The sequence below is a fragment of the Diabrotica undecimpunctata genome, chromosome 2 (assembly GCF_040954645.1).
Source record: "Diabrotica undecimpunctata isolate CICGRU chromosome 2, icDiaUnde3, whole genome shotgun sequence".
Classification (NCBI taxonomy): domain Eukaryota; kingdom Metazoa; phylum Arthropoda; class Insecta; order Coleoptera; family Chrysomelidae; genus Diabrotica; species Diabrotica undecimpunctata.
The window spans coordinates 153,162,285-153,181,669 of NC_092804.1; the positions used below are offsets into that span (position 1 = coordinate 153,162,285).

Here is a 19,385-nt window from a genome sequence, read left to right on the forward strand (position 1 = left end):
CACAAAATCCTTACATCTAAAAATGTGTCGTGACGAGCCAAAATATACATATACAAAACAGTTTTGAGACCAACAGCGAAACATGGGTGCTAAACTAAACACAAGAAGAAAAAATAAATATATGGGAAAGGAAAATATTGAGAAGAATTTTTGGATGTATCAAAGAGGAAAAGTTAAAAAAGAAGAAAACCTAATGCTGAGAGTCTTTTTAAAGAGCCATCATTCATTTAGAGTTAAAAAACCATCAATGTTGAGATGATTAAGAAAGAATGAAATAAGATAGAATACCAAAGATATTAATAAATACTGAGTCGAATGACAAAAGAAAAGTAAGACCAAAAAAAAGATGGTTAGATAAAGCAGAAAATGACCTTAAAGAGAAATGTATTAGAAATTGGACGGCAAAAACTAAGGACCTTAAATAATGGAGTGCAATTCTCAATATGTTCTAAAAACGTTGACTTGTTTTTATTATTGCTAGTTATTTTACATCTTGGATCTAATAGATGCGTTTTTTGTTAACTTGCCTTTTCTGCAGCTTTCTTCATCAAATAATCATTTAGCTGGCTTAGTTGTAAGACTTTCTAGATTTTAATTTCTTTATTGAAGATCTATTAAGTATTCGACATTTTTTGGTAATTTAAAACGAAATTATCTGTGTTACTGCTAAATATAATATCAAGATGTTGTTTTTGCAGAGAGATAGTTCCGTTATTTTGTATTATCAAGGCTCTTATTAATCATAACAAGAAAACATGTGGTAAAGAGGCGATTTCGTTGTATACAGAATGACCCAATTACTTTTTTCACTCCAAATCAATACAAAATCTGCTAACTTTTTTTTACCATTACCGTAAGCAAGTAATGCAATAAGAGAAAGTAACCATATATGCCCCAACCTTTTTTACTACAAATTTCTTGTAAAATAACGGTGAAGAGTATCTGCTCGTCTTTGAATTATGTAGTTTTCAATCTCACTGAACCACCGAAGTGAACGTTAGTTGACAGTTTTTCGTTCTTCGACTGGGTGCTTGATACCGGAGGTCAAGTTCTTACCGAGTCTTCATTTCTCCGAGCCGTGCATCAGTAAAAGGCGGAAAAAATACTCGCGAGGATAAAAGTAACGGTAACCGATATTTAAAAAAGTTTTAAAACTAAAGACCCTTCGTTTTAATTACTTCGAATTTACATCGATTGTAGTGTTCATTTAAATTATGGTGTGATTTTTTTTGGATTTTGGAGAATTTTTACTTTATTTTTAGAAAATATATTTGCAGGTAAGAATTTATTATTTAGTTCAACAGTTCAATAGTTTAGTTCAATTAGTTGCTTATTTTGTTCAACAGACCTTAAAGCGTTAAGTCCTAAAATTACAATATCATATTTACAATACAATTATTAGAAAATTCTGTACGATATTTCTGTAAAGTAAAAAATATAACGATATAAATATTCTACTTCAGATTTCTTTTATATATTTCATTATTATTTATATCTCATTTTTATATTTTCCACTTTATTTTAATTTTTACATCCCTCTTTCGATCTTTTATGTTTATACTTTTTAAATATTTTTCATGTGTCAAATATGTATCTTTCCTTCTCTTCTGTATTGATTTTCGCTGCAAGTCTAATTTTTGCATTATTTTATTTCTCATTATTTCTTTGGTGAATAATGCTATGTCTATGTTCCACACTTCTGATGATTGTGGTAATATCAATTGTAGAGGCACAAGTTTTTTATGTCTCTTTTTCCATTTATAGTTTTACATTAAAATATTCTGGCCTAATTTCATGTTTTTATTTTGAGTCTCAAATGTCAAACTTTTCAAATCTATAGTCAGTACATTCCTTTTACTTTTTAAGTTACTTGCTACAGTTTGTTATAAGTCTCTCTCTAAGATTATATATATATATATATATATATATATATATATATATATATATATATATATATATATATAGGGGAGCGAAAGATTTATGTAGCAACTATCGCACAATTGCTCTAATTGCGCATTGCAGTAAGATACTCTTACACATAATTCTCGAGAGGATAAAGCCCTTTTTACTGCCTAACATTGCGGAGGAACAAGCAGGTTTCGTCCCCGGACGTGGTACTAGAGAACAAATTTTAAACGTACGGCAGATTGTAGAAAAATCCAGAGAATTCAACATCACAACATATTTGTGCTTCATAGATTATAGTAAAGCTTTCGATTTGGTCAACTGGAGTAAAATGTGGCAGGTTTTGTCTGAAATGGGAGTCCCCAATCATCTGATACTGCTAATTAAAAGCCTGTACAATAACAATTATGCCAGAGTTAGAATAAATGGGGAACTAACCGATAGTTTCAGGGTCACAAAGGGCGTGAGACAAAGCTGCATACTAAGCCCAATTCTATTTAACATCTATGGTGAATGGATAATGCGGAAAGCTACTGAGGACTGGAACGGTGGCATCACCATTGGCGGGAAGAAGATTTGCAACTTGAGATATGCAGATGATACTACTATCCTTCTGTTCTGAAGCTGAATTGATTCACCTGCTACAACGGATAGAAGACGTAAGCTTAACGATGGGCCTTAAAAAAACCAGAGATAAAACGAGAATCATGATAATTGACAGAGCTAACAACAATCAAAATCATCTGGTCATGATAAACAATATCGCTGTTGTAGATAAATTTGTGTATCTGGGCTCATTAATAACCAACAAAGGAGGCTGTACTGAAGCAATAAAGCGGCGGTCAGCAATCGCAAAAAGCGCTATGGCAAAATTAACAAAAATTTGACAAAGCCATGAAATAACTACCGATACAAAAATGAGACTAGTAAGAAGTCTAGTTTTTCCAGTTTTTACTTATGCATCGGAATGCTGGACCCTTACTGAGAAAGACAAAAAGAACATAGATGTATTTGAGATGTACTGCTGGAGACGAATGCTGACAATACCATGGGTGGCCCGAAGAACAAATGAATTCATACTGGACCAGCTAAACATAAAGAAAAGACTAAGAACACAAATATCAGAACAAATAATAAGCTATTTTGGACATGTGCTTCGAAGAAATGGTCTTGAAAAACTTACCATCCAGGGAAAAGTAGAAGGCAAAAGAAATAGAGGTAGATCTCCCACACGATACACGGACCATATTGTTGCTACCATTGGCGCCCCATTGTCAGAATGTGCTAGAATGGCAGAAGATAGAAAAACGTGGAGGAACATTGGGAAATTTAGCTAATAGCTTCATGATATCACGATACCTGCATCAGGTTAACGACTAAGAAGAAGAATATATATATATATATATATATATATATATATATATATATATATATATAGTTTTATGGAGTCTCTTGAACCATACTATATATTTATTTTTACATGGGCGTATCGTTGGTGTTTCCGAAAAAGGTAAAGTGGATATATGTTATAACTTTAGAGTTTTTGTGGTGTTATATTTATTATTATTTAAATCAAATTGAAATATATTTTATTAAGGGTCTATGTATCTTTTTTGCCATTGATGGCGCTAGTATTTCTTTTTATTCTTTTTGTTTAGTTCGGTTTTTAAAATTTGGATGCTTTCGAAGTCAAATTTATGCTTTTTCTCATTCTCATGTTTTGTGAGCGCGGTGATGTTTTTCTTGTCATATTTGTGAGAGCGAATTCTGGATTGAAGTAGTTGACTGGTTTGCCCAATATATTTGATTTTATGAGTTTTGAAGTTTTTTTTTAGTTTAGTGAAATATTTATTTAAAAGGTTGTTGCCTTTGTGAGCCACTGTTATGTTATGTTTGGCTAAAAGATTCGTTAGTTTGTTCGGATAAACCTTTTATATATGGACGAGTTGTATACGTAGTCTTGATACTGTTGGTTTTATTGTTATTGGTATTGTTGTAAAATGTATTTAGTCTTGATTTGATAATAATTTCGATTAGATTTTCGGGATATGCATTATTTAGGAGGGCATTTTTTGCTTTTTTTTTTATTGCAGTTGGTCTGTATTCTGGATCTGTTAGTTTTATAGATCTTTCAGCAGGACTTATAATTACAGACTTCTTATGGGAGAATGGATGCTGGGATTTATAGTTGAGATACCGTGAAGACCATGTTTCTTTTGTAAACCACATAGTTTTAACTGTGTTATTAATGCGATTTAAGGTGATATCTAGAACATTTATTTTATTATTCTGTTCAATTTCTATAGTAAAATTTAGTTTTGAATGGTAACTAATAAATTCTCTAAAATTTCGTTCATTTTATTTGTTGGGATAGCACAGATACAGTCATCGATGTAGCGGTAAAAGAATGGTACATTAAAATCTATGTGATCCATGAGAGATTCTTCTAAATCTTCCAGAATCAGTTGAGCAATGACATTAGAAATACTTGCACCCACTACACATCCATCCATTTGTTGGTATATTTCGTTCTTATATGTTGAGTTTAAAAATTTAATGACTGACTGAAGATGACAATTGATTGGATTGGAACATTTTGTAAAATAAATATTTATTTTAAATTGTTTATACAAATTACTCAGTTAAATAAACAATTCACAAATTAACTAATTGAATTTTTTTAATCTCTGCAACAGGGTACCCCTAATTAAAAAAAAACATTAATTTTCGTTAATTAGAACCAGAGACATCGCGACTTTTATTTTGAATTTATGAATTCAGTTTTTAAAATGGTAAAACCTAACTGGGGTTCTAAGGGTAGTAGGACATTGAATTTTTTTTTCAAATTCGTGTAAAAATACCGACATCTTGAATAAAAAAATTAACTTCCTATATGTTGACGCATCTGAGTTATTTTAACTATGTATAAACTTAAAATCACAATACTTTTGTAAACCTATTTTACAATATTTAACATAATTTTTTTTAATCATAAGATTTAATTTGATAAAATAAGCTTTCTCTCCAATGTTTACACATAATAACGTTGTAGATACAAACTTTCTGGGATAAACAATTTTAATTTTGCAGTAACTGTTAAGTGAAACATTGTTGAAATTTTTATAGCTGAATACATGTGGTAATGTCCCTATTGTCACGCGAAATTATAGATTTTTGTGCACTTTTAAAAAAGCTATTAATTACAATAACTAAACAAAAAATTAACAAAAATAAATCATGAATGTGTTGCTTGTGTGAGTCCATTTCAAAAGGTAAAAGAAATAATATTATTTCTTTTACCTTTTAACAAAAATAACTTTAAAAACACTCATTCGAAAGGATTTTCTATACTTTTTCAGTAAAATTGTGTCACTTTTCCATATAATTTGCCCGTCTTCATCTTTAGTATTTAAAATGAAATAGCGGTTTAGTATATAAAAAGTTTAATCTTTTGCATATTTTGTTTATTGCATATTGTTATTACCAAATGTATCAAAAGAAGTTGTTAGATACCTGTATCAAAGAGTGTCACGAAAAAGGTTTTTTATTTGCTGATTTCTCTAGTCTATTAAAACTACCTCGTCTGTCTACAACTATCGCCGAAAGCGCGATTTTAAACTTTTAGTTGCCTCAACTTTTAGATGAGCTATTTCATACTACAGTACTTCCTCTATAACGAGAACTGAAATGGCAGACTATGTCTAACAATTTTCAATTAAAGGTGACTAATCTACAAATTGAATAAAAAACGGCCCATGTAAAATGTCAGCAGTAAATTCTTACCGGGGTCATTTTTATTGTGTATGCTTCGCCCATGTAAATAAGTGAAAAAGTAAGATAATTCTCATAAAATTTGCCCCCGTAACAATATAAATTAGTGCGATTCACTAGTATATAGTGAGACAAGTTCATTGAATAGTTTGAAAGATCGGAAAACTTATCAATATTTTGCTGGACTATGTATATATATTTACGTTTAATAAATTAAATAAATTATTATTATTAATAAATTAATTTAAATAGATTTAATTTATACGTGTTTAAATAAATAATTAAAATGCTCTAGCCGTTATCAAATGTTGATAATATTAGTCTTCTGTTGACATCTCCTTGCCCTAAACTTTTCATCGCAGAATGCATTTTAATAATTTATATTTGCTTTCATTTCTCATTAAGTGACCTAAATATTCCAATTTTCTCTGTTTTACTGCGTATATTATTTCTCTTTCTTTATTAAGTTTTTAGAGTACTCTTGTATTTGATATTTTGTCCATCCATGAAATTTTAATAAATCTTCCATAAGTCCACATGTCTGTCCACTTTATTGTTGCCTCAGTCAAGACTTTACTCCGTATAACACGATGGATAATATGTAGCATCGTAGCATTCTGATTTTTAATTTCAAATTCAGATTATGTGTTTTAAATAATTTGATCATTTGGATGGAAGCTGCTTTGGCTTTATCAATTTTTGATTTTATTTAATGGGAATGTTGTCATTGTTTGTTTTAATGTACACAGATATGTATATGTTAATACTCCACTATTTTTTCATTAATTTTAAATTACGCTTCTCCAATTCTTGCTTTTGCTAATTATTATGACTTTTCTTTTTTTTTAGTGTTAACTTCTAGATCATATTTCTTACTAATTCCAGCTACTTTGTTCATTAAAAGCTGCAATGCTTGAGCAGAGTCGGTAATAATGACAGTGTCATTCGTATATTTGAAATTATTTACTCGTTCGCCATTTAATAGTATTCTTCCTTCCGTGAATTCTATGGCTTTCTGTAAAATTCCCTCTAAATACATGTTGAATATGAGAAGTCCTTGTCAAACACCTCACATAATTTTTAGTTCCTTTGTTTTTTCGTTGTTGACTTTAACAGAAGCTAATTTCTTCTATAATTATAGATCATGATTATACCCAGGCACTTGCCGTTAATTCCACTATCTTGCAGGACTTCCATCATCGTTTTATGATTAACTTTATCAAATATATTTCAGTTAATATCTCTACATCTTTGAAATAGCACTTGTATGCTGAATGAAAACCAAATTGTATTGGTGATACTTGTTTTACTACAACTTGTGTTGATTCTTCGCAGGTTTTGTATAATCTATAATAAATGATTTAAAAAAAATTGAACAAGCGATTCTAATTTATTGTTCTGTAATCACTGCACTTTGTGACCCCTTGCTTTTTTTTCGGTATTTTAAATTCTGATCTCAACCAAAATTATGATTAATTGTTTCCTGAAGTTTACGTCGAAGAGTTTGATGATCTCTGACTGAACTTCATCTGGATCACAAGCTTTTCCATTTTTAAGGCCTATTATTGCTGCATCCCTTCTTCGAAAAGAATGTCCGATCCTGTGTGTTCGTTATCTGTTGTTCTGCTCATAGATATCAGAAAAATTAATAAATTAAATTTAGATCTCTTTAGATCCTTTTTTTGTTGGAAATACGGTTTTCTAAATATATCATGGCTATCTTTTTTTACTTTTTCACTGTTAAGTGGCGTTGTAAAATACTTATAAGGAATTTATGTAAGTTAAAAAGTAAATCACATGTAATTAACTAGCATAGTTATTAGGTTCTATCATGAATTCAAATGACCATCATTGCTACATACTTACTGTTATAATTAGACCATGGTAAACTAGATCTAATATAAAGAATATGCGAATTATAACGGTAACCAAAGGAAGCGATCGTTTAGTTTAAAAATTTTTAATTAAACTAATACGTGGTTTGCTGATTAAATATATAAACACAAATATATAGACAAGCTAATAATATAGACTATATTCCCAAAAGCACTTATAAATATTTATATAATTCCATCTAATAGATATAATAAAGCATTCTATATTTATATACAAACATTAATACTAAAGAGTTATGGAAGAGGTGTTTTATGTCGTCCTGTAATAAAAGGACTTTATTTTGGCATAAACGCATGCGCAGTTTTGCGTCCTTTATTTTTGTACTTTAATTAAATACAGAACGCCTGTATTTAAGTTCAATAAGGCCAGAGATATTTATTTTAAGGTCTCTTTTGACGTAACCTGTCAAATTACGAGTAGAAGGGAGAAAGACGTGTAATTTCACTTATATTTATTTATATGGATATTTGATCAAATTTGTTCTATGGTGTATAATGTTCTGTTTTGTTTAATGAATATTGTTTTTAGTATTATTATTCTCAATTAGTAAATCCTCATGATTATTGTTTTACGTTATACCGATAATATTCATAAGTAACAACTCTATTTCTTCATCATTAGTGCTAGTAAACTAGCTATTTCTAATGGTTCTTCCATATTGTAAGATGCGTATTATGGATAGTGTTCTTGAAATAACAATTTCATTAAATTCAACGTTTTACTCCTTACAATGATCTTATTTTCAGTTTTAATCTAGGATTAAGTATATAAGTTACAAATAGGATCTTATAGGCATTCAGAGGTTATTTTCATATTATTCAAAAATATTTAATGTCATTTGTCAAAATAAAAGATTTCTTTAACATGTTAGCAATAACTCTCTTTTAGACATAAAGTATTTTGTCCTTAATTAAAGGACCCTGTAATAAAAGCGACTGTCATCTGACGGTTTCAATATATCTCTAATATACTGAGTAATGTATTGATTGATGACACTGATCGGTGTAGTAGTGTCTGGGGGCTTAGGAGACTGAGACCTCGGAAGCCCTGAAGAAGACAATCGAAGAGGATGTCGAAAGCCCGGCTCAATAATAATCGACGCTGTCAATGAGGATATCGGTCAGGGAAAAATAAAAAATGAAAAAACTATTTCAATCTTTTAATAGAAAACGTTTCGTGCAGTATTCCTGCACTTCTTCTGTTCTAATGATTGTAAAGTCTTTATAAAGTCGTTCTAATGATTGTAAAGTTTGGAATTAAAAACTATGTTTTAATATGATCTGCAGCTCTTATTAGAACCATTTTTCTCTAAAATGTATAAGAAACGTTTTATACGCAAACAATGATTTTTTCAATTTTCAGATTGTTAAAAAAACAAAGCAAAATCAGCTGTATGTCTTCAAGGATTTGTGATCAGCTATCACTCATATATATTTTAGAACCTTCAGAAGCCTGTATAAGATTTTTTCAGCATTTTTTTACTCACCTAGTAATAAAAACATGGTGGGACATTGATGTACAAACAGCTCTATCATTCTACCGAGCATATTTACGATCTACATTAGATTATAGCTGTATCTAATTGCTATTGCTGAAAACCCTTTGAGTGTTTTGAATTTTTTTTTTTTTTTTTAAATAGTGCTCTCCGAATTTTCTAGATGCAATGAAGTCAACACCAACATATCTCATTCATACAAAAGCTCTTAAGGCATCTCTGCCGCTCAGCACCTTTTCTTCTTTTACATATTATCTACAAATACCATCTATGATATACCTCTTTTTCGATTATGGGCATAGTCCCTCTCTGTTAGGATCTTATATGTATATATGGTTATATACAAGGGTTATTAGACCCATGATAACCTATGGCTCGGTGACGTGGTGGACAAAGACGCAGCAAATGGAAGCAATAAGGCTGCTAGGTAATACACAAAGGCTAGCATGCTTGTGTATTACGGGGACCTTAGAAACAACTCATACCGCATCGTTGGAAGCCCTGTTGAATCTACCACCACTTCATATCTTTATACAGAGCGAAGCCAGATCAGTGATGCACAGATTAATCCATAGTCAGCGACATATAAGCCAGATGCATGGCGCTGACAACAGAAAGCTAATCGAGGAGCTAAAAGCCGATATTGTGATGGGGAAACCTATCGATGCAACAGTTACGAGATATAGCTTTAACAATAAGTTCACAATTAAGATAGGCTCTTTGTAAATAGTTCCCCCGATTTACGAAGTGGAAATCGAAACATCAAAATAAATGTATTTTTAACTGAAATTGTGGTTAATTCCCATTATAGATAGTAAATAATATTGTTTGTTGTAGTACCTAAAACTTTAAAATGCAAAAAATTTAATACAATTTGTTGCTTATAAATATATAATTATAAATAATTTTTATCTTAAATATCTTAAATTTTTATTATACTATAAATGTTACTATAAAATTTTTATAATCATGGAATTTTAGTGATCATACATATATAAATAATACGATCATTATCTCATGTGAATTTCAAGAATGCAGAAAATTAGTAATGAAGACACATACAAATTTACAGAAACTACAAATAAAATAATTCAAGGAAGGTTAATACAAGGGTTTGGACATGCAATGAAGAAGGACGATGAGCAATGTTCAAAGAAAATACTATCCTATATTTCTAGATAAAAAAGACAAAGGAAAAGACTTTCATCATTATGGAAGAGCGAAGTGAATTTCGCTATTGAGGAGAGTTGTTGGGGAGTTAGGAAGAGATGGAGACTGTCAATATTGCGTTATTCTTAGTATCACAAAATGAAAGGTGTCAAATCAATTTTTTGTTGAATATCATTCGAAAAATGACCTGAGGCCTATGTTTGAGTCAACCACAAACCATTTAACCTTTCAGCGATAACGTGACATGATGGTACATAAAGTATAACGTCGGACTAGCACTCCGCAAATTTAGAAAAGGTCCAAAAAACAAATATTTATAGAAAAACGGTCTGAGAACTCGCCGATTCTTTAAATTATAATTAAAATAGATAAAAAAAAACATTTACACACAAATTTATTATAATTTGTATTTAAACTCATGCTTTGAAAATAAAAGTTAACATATATATCTTTTTCTCATTTTGAGTAGTATAAAACACAAAAACACTAATTAAACAAATAAAAAACATTTATTTCTAAGAAACTAAACAAAGAATAAACAAAAAACAAATGTTTGAGCTGCGTAAAGTAGATACATGAATGAATTTATAACTTGAAAATAAGTCAATCTTCGGTGCTGTCTTCGGAAATACCAGCTTGTAGGCAGTCTGAGCAAATGCATTTTGCGTGTTCTAAGCATACAAACTTTAGGCATTTTTGACAGGTATATCTGGTTGGCCTATTTTTTTGTCTACTACAGTAAAAACAACGACCTCGACAATTAGGTTGTGGATTTGGGGCTGGAACAATTTCTTCTTCAATATGGCAAATTTCTTTTATTCTTGACCTAATTGATCTAGGAATACGTTTATTCAAACATCGACGTTGTAGATGATCGTTTACTAGTTCCATACCAAGAGCTTCTAGAAAATGTCTTCTATGCGTTTTATCTATCTCATTAGATTTATATGTGTTTATTACAAATGAGTTGATACCAGCTACATTCATTGCAGAATAAAAAATGACCATAGGCCATCGGCGAGTGGCTCGAGCGCAATTGTAGGCGGCACACATTTTATCAACTAAATCTACTCCTCCTTTGGATTTATTATAGTCAATGATGATTTCTGGCTTGCCCGTTAATTCGTCTAGCAAATCGTCATGGTGCATCGTTGAGAGTAAAATAACGTTTTTGTTTTTTCTGGGTATATATGACACAATCGTACATTTTTCTCTAAAACCAAACATACTTGTTTTTTCTGGTCTCTTAGGATCAGTAAATTGAAGTGGAAGCTCTCTTTTGTTTTTTCTTATAGTGCCTATCATAGTCAGATGATGTTCGTTCAAAAGAAGATCGGCCAAGCTGAGGCTCGTAAAAAAATTGTCCATTGTTACATTTCTGTGAGAACCAGATATAGGACTGTAGAGGCGAGGAACGAGGGAAATATTGCTCGTATCAACTTTATATGGGCCAGGTGGCTGTTGTCCAACGTACACCTCTAGATTTGCGGTATAAGGAAACTTTGCGTCTACTAATGCGTATATTTTTATTATCGTATTTATTAGGTTTATTGGGCATATATACCCTAAAGCCACACCTGCCACGAAAAGCTTTCAGTTTTTCGTCTACCGTTGTATATGCTGATAATGAAAAATGTTTAGGTAAATTTGAATTAAACGAATCGAAGAATTCTCTCACAGCTGCCAATTTGTCATATTTTTGCCTCTCTAATCGTGTTCGTTTATCATTAAAACGGATGTGTCTGAGCAAAAACTAGAACCGTGCAAGGGACATTGTCAATCTAAAAATCTCTGGCGGTGAGCCGTTTATCCTAAAGAGATCTTCTGCATTTCTGTGGTTATTTTTGGTTACCCCAGCTATATATAAAAAAACCAATAGTGCCCTAAGTTCTAAAATGTCTGTTTTCTTTGCAGATTTATTACTGAGCTTGTAAGAACACAGTTCAATAAAGATATTCGTATTGTCTACAATGGTTTGCAAAATCTCTTCAGTAAAAAAACAACTCCAAATCTTTGATGGGCTTTTCATATCTCGTACTTCCCTAGTTACTCCAAAAATTTTTACCTTAATTAAATTGTCACTGCGAGTTGATATTCGGCGGTTTTCTACCTTCTAGCTTCTCCTTACCAAGTAGATCACTCCCAATTATAAATTACACAAAAATTTTTTATTTACCCTAGAAATAAAATATTTTCAAATTTAATCTTACCTGAAGATTTGTGACAACTTGTATAACGTGCGGACTCACGTTCCGCAGTTCAATATAACAGCGGAACTAAATGCACTACACATCTCTTACAACTGTACTGAATAGAGTATCACCTCACTTGAAGCTAGCGAGCATGCCACGACCGAGATCCTAATTAATCGTCAGAAATCGAAAAATAATTCGACAAGCGGACTCACAGTCTTGAACTTATACGCCCCCACAGAAACAAGCAATGCAGACGAAAAAGAAATCTTTTATGATAGGGTCGAAGAGGAGATAGAAAAAATACCCAAAGAAGATGTCATATTTGTACTAGGCGACCTCAATGCCCAGATTGGAAAAGAGGACTTTTTACAACAAATTGCAGGAAAGCATGCAATACACGAAAACACGATTGACAATGGGCAAAGACTATGTAACCTAGCAACAAGAACAAATTTGTTAATAAGCTCAACAAAATTTGAACACCCTAAAATACATAAGGCAACATGGAGGTCACCAGATCAGAAACATATAGTTAAATTGATCACATAATGATTAATAAACGAAAACAATCGTCAATAAAAGATGTAAGAACATTTAGAGGTGCGTGTGCAGATTTAGACATGGTCACAGCCACTATAAGACAAAAAGTTAAAATTGAAGCAAAACAGAAAAATCTACATAAAAAGTGGAATGTCAATAAAATAAGTAATGAAGAAGTAAGAAAAAAATATGAAGAGGCAGTAACAGTTCAAATAAAAGATAAATATAAAGCAGAAAACATAAACATAGAATGGGAGACGATCAAAAAATCAATAGAAGAAGGTGCAAATATGCAGGTAGGTAAAGGTAAAAGTCAGGCTAAAACAAAAAACGGATGGTATAACCAAGAATGTAGAGAAATAACAGAAAAAAAGTGCAAGCCAGAAATAATTTATTTTTTAGATGGCGCCGTTACCTTACTGGACAAACGATGTGACCTGTCATCATAGCCTTTTATATAGATAGATAGTTATATATAAATAATATCTTTTAAAAACCAATTTTACAAAAAAAATTGTTTGAAACTCAAATCTATACGTGTTAATTTTCCTTGAATTATACTTATTATTTTTAAAATTACTTTCTTGGCTAAAAAATTTACAAGTATATTTTAAACAAATTAATTTTGTATAATTATAAATGAAAATAGTAAAATTAAGTACTCAAATTGTAATATGGTAATTATATATACAGATTAATTCTGGAATCTCGGTTAGAGCGCGAAATCAACATTCGTACCTTCGCTGCCTATTTCTAGAACATATGTTCGGATATCAAAACAGCTGCGGCGTCCTTTGAATAGACAGTAATTAAACAAGTGTTTTTTTAAGCGATACCACATATTATTTTAGGCGATAATAATTATTATAATAGTGTATTTAAAATTATTAATGAGATATTTTTTATTTAGTAAGTGAGTTAAATAAAGTTAGTTAAACTACGTGTATTCACTAATCCCTGAACTCACAGAAAAACTTAACAATATATTATGATATACTTTTCATGGCTTAAAAGTAGTGAACAATTAAGTATTTCCCGATTAACCTAAGATATAATAGAATTGTGGTATTTCCTACCAATATAATCTTCACACATTTAAAATTATTATACTTCCTGTGCTATCTTTAAATCTTATTTATATAATTATCGTTACTTTAATCGATTGCTACAAGAAGACACGTCTAAAAGAATTTTTATGACTAATCAAAGAAAACATTAGGTATGTTATAAAACCGGTCTCCACTCAGTATTTTTTTCTATGTGTTTACCATTTACACCTCGTACAAAAGTCTGCATGAATTATGTAGCAGACGAACTGAATTCTACAGATTCGGGCAGTGAGACATATTTTAGAACAACGATTATGTGTGCCAATGGAACAAATAGAGTAGCGGTACTTTGTTTATAATAAACCAAAATATTTTAATAAGATAAGTTTGGAATTGTACCTGTTTTGCAATGGAATTTTGATTATTGATGATTGTATTAGCCTATATTACCATTATATACGAGCCTGAGTACGAAAACGAGCGATTTTCGTTGTTTTTATCATTTATTTATATACCCATTATAAATTATATTTTAAAACTATTTTCTAGATCTATACAGGGTAGCAAAATAAACAAACGATCAAAATATCAATATGATTGAAACAACTTACGGAGGTAAATTAATTAATAATGTGTTGTTGATTCACCTCGGTGGGCAACTGATTAGATGGTCAATATCTTCCTGAGCTATCTGGTTCCATGGCCTAACTCAAAGTGCTTCCACAGTTTGAGAATAATGCTCTAAATTAAAGAAGTCTGCGACCTATCATGTCCCATACGTATTCAATTGAAGATAAATCTGGGTGTCTCGGAGGCCAGGGCAGAAGATTGACTGCCGCCTGTTCAAAAAAGTCCATGGTACTCTCGCCATGTGTAAGCTTGCGTTCTGTTGAAAAATTGTATGTTGTGTCATCTGAAGGCAGGGAATAAGATAGGGTTCCATAATTTTTTCAATGTATTGCAAAGCTGTCACGTGGTTGACACCGAGAAAGATTAGAGGTGACCTTGAACCATAAGCATACACCCCACACCATAACTCCACCGTGCAGTGCACGTGCCGTTCAAGAAAAACTATGGATTTCGTTTTTCTCCATAGGTGAAGAAAAACTCCCGTTTTTGTCCTCCCTGGCTCAGCCATCAAGCATCCCTAAATATAATCTAAATTTATCACTTAAGACAACCCTTTTCCGTTCCAGGTCCCAAACCAATCTTTTTCTGCACCATTCAAGACGATTACGTCGATATTCATGAGTAAGAGGTAGCACCTAGTGTGACCTTTTTTTTCTGTGTATTTACGATTACAATCTAGTCATAAATGACCAATAAGTAATTTTAATCTATCCTAAATTACTAAAGTTGCTTGAAATCAATAGTTTACCCTATGATGTTCTCTTAATTTAATCTGATAAATAACGCACTAATGTTAACATGCACCACGCACACAAGCACTATGCTCTGCTTTTTTACTGTCACTTACACTAATTCCAAGGGCTTTGTCCTCTTTAGTCTTCTAGTTAGCCCTGTGTTATTAAGTACTTGAATTACTTTACCATTTACATGGCTAATAAGTCGTATTTCATGATTTTTAGCCGTCTTCTTGATAATTGTAGCCACAGTTTCAATACACATTATAGAGGTCGCTGTTCCTCACGTACCAAGGAGCATTCACAATGTTTCTAAATACTTTATTCTGAAATTTTTGGATTATTTCTATTCAACGCCTCCAGAGTTGGCAACCATAAGTACAAATAGGTCGTAGTATTTGTTTATAAAGTAAAAGTTTTGTAAAAGTAAAATTTTTCGCATCCCAATTGGTCTTTCATGTTCTGCAAACCATTGATTTGCAATATCACATCACCTCCTGTTCACATCAATTGGAACAAAATGCCAAGGAAATAACCGTCCAGAGTTCGACAGCTCTCCGCAGCATCGTTTAAGTAATACTTTTCCCTCTGCGATATGCATCTTATGGCTACGATAGTGTTACATCTCAGGTTAGGGAGCACAGAACAAATCTCACTGTATAATAACGCTAGTATCGCTTTTAAGCAAAAAAACCTTTAACTATTGCACACTATACTACGAATTTTGCTATTAAATGAGGAATGTGTCAATGTGTGTAAACACTAGACAATAATGGGTTGACCCATGTTGCACTACACTTTTATTTCTTATAAACTATGCTATCGAAAAAATGGAACTTATATTATATATATATATATATATATATATATATATATATATATTGATTTTTCAATAACTTATGATTTTATGAACTTATGATAAAATAGTTTTATTTTGAGAAAACGTGAATACTTCGATTTTTTTTATTGATTTATTGAAAAACTGTCGCCCTTTATTTTGGCAGCCAGCGTGCGGTGCACGAACTGCCCTCCTGTTAGGATCGGCTCTGGTCCTCAAATACAATTAATTTTACATATTTTTTCCTGAACATACCGTTTATATTGTCGACCTTCTCTATATATGTATCTATATTAATTATATTTTAATCTATCCTAAATTACTAAAGTTGCTTGAAATCAATAGTTTACCCTATGATGTTCTCTTAATTTAATCTGATAAATAACGCACTAATGTTAACATGCACCACGCACACAAGCACTATGCTCTGCTTTTTTACTGTCACTTACACTAATTCCAAGGGCTTTGTCCTCTTTAGTCTTCTAGTTAGCCCTGTGTTATTAAGTACTTGAATTACTTTACCATTTACATGGCTAATAAGTCGTATTTCATTATTTTTAGCCGTCTTCTTGATAATTGTAGCCACAGTTTCAATACACATTATAGAGGTCGCTGTTCCTCACGTACCAAGGAGCATTCACAATGTTTCTAAATACTTTATTCTGAAATTTTTGGATTATTTCTATTCAACGCCTCCAGAGTTGGCAACCATAAGTACAAATAGGTCGTAGTATTTGTTTATAAAGTAAAAGTTTTGTAAAAGTAAAATTTTTCGCATCCCAATTGGTCTTTCATGTTCTGCAAACCATTGATTTGCAATATCACATCACCTCCTGTTCACATCAATTGGAACAAAATGCCAAGGAAATAACCGTCCAGAGTTCGACAGCTCTCCGCAGCATCGTTTAAGTAATACTTTTCCCTCTGCGATATGCATCTTATGGCTACGATAGTGTTACATCTCAGGTTAGGGAGCACAGAACAAATCTCACTGTATAATAACGCTAGTATCGCTTTTAAGCAAAAAAACCTTTAACTATTGCACACTATACTACGAATTTTGCTATTAAATGAGGAATGTGTCAATGTGTGTAAACACTAGACAATAATGGGTTGACACATGTTGCACTACACTTTTATTTCTTATAAACTATGCTATCGAAAAAATGGAACTTATATTATATATATATATATATATATATATATATATATATATATATATATATATATATATATATATTGATTTTTCAATAACTTATGATTTTATGAACTTATGATAAAATAGTTTTATTTTGAGAAAACGTGAATACTTCGATTTTTTTTATTGATTTATTGAAAAACTGTCGCCCTTTATTTTGGCAGCCAGCGTGCGGTGCACGAACTGCCCTCCTGTTAGGATCGGCTCTGGTCCTCAAATACAATTAATTTTACATATTTTTTCCTGAACATACCGTTTATATTGTCGACCTTCTCTATATATGTATCTATATTAATTATATTGTATTTTATCAGCCAAGAAATGACTAAAAATATTGTAATAGTATTCAAAATACAAAAAGCTAATCAAAATAAATATACCTAATTACTAGAATTTCACAATTCAATAAATTCGTGTCACCTTGTACAGTCCTGCTACGCTGGCGCTGCAGGAAGTTTAACCATTATTATGAACGTACTCGTACCTATATCTTCGATTCGGTTCAACGGTTTAAGCACGATTCAAGTTCATCGAGCAGACATTAACATTACTGACCTATATTTCAGACAACCAAGAACTGAAGAGAATACCGACATCTAACTGATGTATATACGAGGTTTGTCCAAAATATTATAGTTTTTTGTAATAGTGCAAGAGGAAGTTTATTATTATCTATTATTTATTAGATTTTTTGCTACAAAATCTGAAAATTTAAAACTCATGAGGTTGGATAGTACTGGTTCTACGGCTCAGTCAACTGAAAAAGTGCTTGCTTCATGAGATATCACTTCTGATTGCTAAAGATGTAACGAATATATTTTGCCTACCATAGGATAAGATTATAAGGGGTAAATAATTGGGGATAGAAATTACTGGAGGTGAAGATAGAGCAAGCAAAACAAATCGAAATTTATGCGGACGGCACTCAGGGTTTGTTAGGAGAGCTGGATTGGGGCATACAAAAATATGAAACAAAGGGTCATAAATCTCTTGGGACAAATAAAACAAAACACAGAAAGGAAACAGGAAACACCTCTAGTAATTTAAAAAGGACGTCACTTCAAGGTGCCAAATTATAAAGATTACAACAACTAGTTGTAACTGTTGAAATAATTATTGGAAATGAAAAATATATCTTTTTTACATGAAACTCAAAAAAGGGGTTAGAGAGTTAGATAAGAAACGTAAACAAAATGGTTTAAAAAAAATTAAACATTTATTGTGTCTCACCACAAACAGTTACATAATAGACAATGCAAAAATATCATATCAATAGTCGCAAAATACAAAAATAAAAAAAAAACTTACATGTGTCCTTATCTGTTTTACAAACTTACAAATGGGAGTTGCTACAAAAACTTTTAAAATAATTATTAAGTTATTTATAACTGTGGCAGAAATATATTATTAAAAATTAAAGATATCTTTTAATTAAGATGAAATATCATGAAGTTAACCCCTTCAAAAAAAAACAAAATAAACAAATGTCATAGAAAATGTAAAGCTAGCTGTCATATGTCAACATTTATACTAACGACAACGAACAAATAAATTGACAGCATAACCACACCCTTGATTTACAATATAATATAATACATATTACATTATTTAAATTTTTATGAAAGCAATTATTGTTATTTGAAAAAAATGTCTACTTTACTTTGTAAATTAAACACAAAATGTTACCTGGGTTTTCACATAAAATTTTACACTGAAACTTCTGGGGTCGGGAACTAGTTTTAATAAATTTTCTGGGGTAGAACTGGGGTTAAACTCTCTGTCACAAGAACAAAAGGACTGCTTCTATGGTCTGGAACGACGACCACGTACAAATAAAGTGAGGTTGAAATGGACGGCACTGGATACAGACTTCAGACTGGGCTTATTAAAACTCAACAATGGAACATGTTGTTATCCTTCAAATTTGTTGTACTCACCGTATTACAAATGTCTCATATGAGGGA

General features: G+C 31.3%; 1 protein-coding gene across 1 annotated transcript in view; it reads left to right on the plus strand.

Moving 5' to 3' along the window:
* The first annotated feature begins 964 nt into the window (after nt 1-964).
* LOC140435069 (uncharacterized) overlaps nt 965-19,385 on the plus strand; it is a 70,385-nt gene continuing 51,964 nt past the window's right edge. The window contains exon 1 of the mRNA XM_072523761.1: nt 965-1,277. The gene's annotated coding sequence lies outside the window, so the exon portion shown is untranslated. The remainder of the gene's footprint in view (nt 1,278-19,385) is intronic.